This window comes from Jatropha curcas, chromosome 5 (assembly GCF_041381405.1).
Source record: "Jatropha curcas cultivar XTBG-Jc1 chromosome 5, XTBG_Jcur_1.0, whole genome shotgun sequence".
NCBI lineage: Eukaryota > Viridiplantae > Streptophyta > Magnoliopsida > Malpighiales > Euphorbiaceae > Jatropha > Jatropha curcas.
In genome coordinates this window covers 8,437,463-8,441,335 of record NC_143155.1, presented here as the reverse complement: position 1 = coordinate 8,441,335, position 3,873 = coordinate 8,437,463, and positions in this window count along the sequence as shown.

Genomic DNA, 3,873 nt, shown 5'->3' with positions numbered 1-3,873 from the left:
TCCATTTTCTATTAACCCTTCATGTGAAATGAAATGAAGTCTCCTTCTTCATGTTCATAGTTCACATGCTGTGTTATTGTCTAGCTTGGACCAAAATCATATTAATTGTGGATTTATTTCCAATAATTGTGATTGTTGCATATTCCAATAATATAATGTATGTATTTTTTTTAAAACTTATTATCCATAAATATAATTTACCTTGGACCACAATCTTTTTTATTTTATTATACATAGCTTTTATTTTATCTATGAATATTTTTAATTATTAATTATCAGTCCTAGTAATTTGAACACGTATAATTTAATTTGAAATAATTTTAAAGAATGGACTTAAAAAACACAATTGCACATAAACAATAGATTTAGGTTCGAATTCCCTCTTCAATATTTAAAAAAAAATGATTGCAAATGCACACGTCCCCCTATGTTTAAATTTTAATGTCTGTCGTGGGTTTTTCGCACTGTCTTCACAAGTTCTTTTTTTACGAAATGAAAGATTATTTTATATTAAAATTATAAAATTTACAAACACAATTGAAAAAAAAAAGCTTTTTTTTCTTTTAACTTCAAAATTAAACCTTAATTAATAGGTGAAAATACTTATAGATATACTGTCTGTTCGACAAAATTAGCTATTTTAGTAGTTGTTAATTGTTTCAGTAGTGTTTAGTTGTTAGTTGTTTGAGTAAGTTTTTTATGAAGTGCTAAAAACTAAACGTTATATGATTTAACTTTTCACAAAATACTACCTTAATCTCTAAAATCTAATTCAAATGTTATACGATTAAACTCTATAAAAAGTAGCGTTTATTGTTGTAACTGACTATTTAAAAAGCCGCTGTCGAACACAGCAAAGCGAACATGTTTATGTATTCCAAAATAGACATTTCATTACCAAACTTCATGCATGCCAACTTACAATGGTTTCTTTCATTAGAGACCATACACATGTAAAAGTATAACAATGATATTTGGTACACAATTGTACCATACAATTATGATAATGTTCATGCCTTCCAATGAGGTTGAGAAAAGAGTACCACACCAATAATTAATTGGTTACAAAAATCATATAGCTTTTAAGCTGCCCTAAGCCAATTATTGTTGCCTCCAAATGATTACATTTGAATCTTAATTAATATAAATAGTGATTAATTAGGGTACCCTATAAATATATGTCGAAGAAGACTGCTCTAGAAAGTCATGGAAAAAGAAAAGAAAAGAAAGGAAAAGTTCTTTAGCCTAAAACTTAATTAAGCGGTCAAGATTCTATAAGAATAATAAATAATTAATTTCCTAAAGTTGTTGTCACAGCTTTTGGCTGTAGAAAAATGATAAACTTTAGGAGCAATAAATTATGTTTTGTATCTTATCTTCCAATTGAATTCTAAATTGTAAATCATTCTAAAAAGGAATCTAAATTTTAAGTTGTTCCAAAATTTATTCAAGGCTTCGTTCAATCATTTAATTAAACATCATATCAAATATTTTACAAAATTTATCAATTTTTTATCTGATAAATTTATTAATATTAATATCCGTTTAACACTCCACATAACCCGAATATTTCTCGTTCACTCCAAGAGAGGCATAGGAGCTGACCCGTGAAGATTTTGCTTTGAGAGGGGACTTGGCCGATGACCTCATGGATCCTCAACCCCTTCAGGTGCTTTTTGCCACTAAACTATCCATTTGGATTAATTATTTTAATTATGATAATTAGCACCAATTTATATAAAGAATATTGGATAAATGGTAGCTCAATTGTAATGATTAGCAAAATTTGAAATAAATGGTGTCAAGATTTAAAAATAAACAGTATCAATTTGAACTCATTTATCTCAATATATCATGAATAAAATGTACTTAATTAGTTATTTATCCTAAATTTTGTACCTTTGATCTCAATTAGTCTATTTTTGAAAACGTGAATATATATATAAAAATCAGTATGATTTTTACCCCTTGTGGTTGAACTTTGCTAGACTTATCACATGGTAGCATATGACAATTCAATTTGTGGGGATTTTGCTATAATGGAAAAGGGAACTTTTTAGGGTTTTTTCATCTTTTATGCCACAAATATTATGTTGCAATAATCAAAAGTATTCTTTTAAAAATCTTAATTCAATTTTTCTATTCCCATATTGTATGTGCAAAAATTTTTAAACCTTTATATGTTTAACTTATTATCTCCTTTAATATTAATATTTCAGTCTTAACATTAAACTTCTATTTCTAATATTGAATCAATATCAAAATCCACTCTTTGTTGTTTACTGACTATATTTATTTTTTGAATATATTCAAGAGATGTATTTTACATTGATAGAATTCCAATTCTATCACCTATTTATAGAAAATTCATATTAAAGGTTAAGGCAATGTTTGGTAAAATTTAAAATTAAAATTGCAAATTCAGAATTGAATATTAAATGTAGAATAATATAAGGTGGAATTTAATTTGAAAAATTTGTTAAAAGCCAATTAACTAACTCGATTTAGTGTAAATTTAATCATTTTTTGGTTTGTACACGTTTTCTTATGCTCAAACTGAGGGTAGTATTCGATTAAAATCTTTTCAATTTTCAATTATTATTTTAAGTAAATTTTATTTTAATTGAGACTTTTAAATAATATTAGTCTTTTTTATAACATGCGTTGTACATTGACTATACTCGTTATATACTCAGATTTACTCTTTTAATTTTTTTTAACTATATAGTTGAAACAACTCGAAAATTTATTTTCAAAATTTTTCATTTAAAAATTTAATCGTAAAACCCTACCAATGAAATCAACGGAAAAATATTTTATTATTACTAAACCGGACTCGTAAATCAGTTTTGATTTTTTGAAAACCAAGTGAAAAAACCGATAAACCAAATAAAAATCAAGTTGAATCGCTGATTTGGACCAACTTTTTTCCCCTTCTTCTCTTCTTCTCTGCTTGCACAGCGCCGTTCCTCCCTCTCCTCCTCGTTTTTGGTCACTGCTCAACTGAAGTGAAGTGGCGGTCGGCTCACCTGGTGCCATTGGTCATGATTTCGGTCTCCTCTCACGCGGAAAGGGCCTCTGTCAACGCGACATAGGCTGAGTTTCTTCGACAGCCCCTCCTCCTGCAACTTCCGGCGACCCACGCCGTTTCAGGCAATTCCAGGCCACGATTCTTATGCGATCGACCTCCCCTTCTCCCCTGTTGCTGTTTCATGGCTTTAATCTGAAGTGAGGTCGCCTAGATTAGAGAAACCCATGGAAGGGCGGCCGGCCGAAGGCTCAAGGGCTATTTCCCGGCAAAAAAACCACTACCTCCTCAAAACGACACTATATTCGTCTTCCATAAACGATTTCGAGTATTTTGGTGTGCGAATTGCAAAATTTTGGGTTGCTTGGGATTTTCCGGCCACCGTGCACGGCGGTGGCTGCGATACTCCGGCGAGGCACCAAGAGACAGAATCTTCCTCTCCTCGCGTGGATCCTGGAATCGTCACCCGAATTTCGATCGATACACCCTAAGACCTATCTCCCTATTTGTGTTATAAACTTCAAATTTAAAACTATCAATTGATTAAATTGAATTCGAATAAATAATGAATCAAATATAATCTTTGCTAGGAATTAGTTAATGGGTATAATGTAGTTACAAATTAATTTTAACCATTGTCAAATAAACTACATGAATTATTATTATAATTAGGTGATTTGAGGAGGAAGATAAATTGGAATTAGTTAATTAGTTGATTAGATGATCATTAGTCTAAAACTAGTTGGTTGTGCATAAAAAAAGTAAGACGAGTTTTAGTCGGTTAACGGTTAGCTGCGAAATTTTGATAAATTAAGGTTTGGGAGGCCTAACCACTTTCGATATTG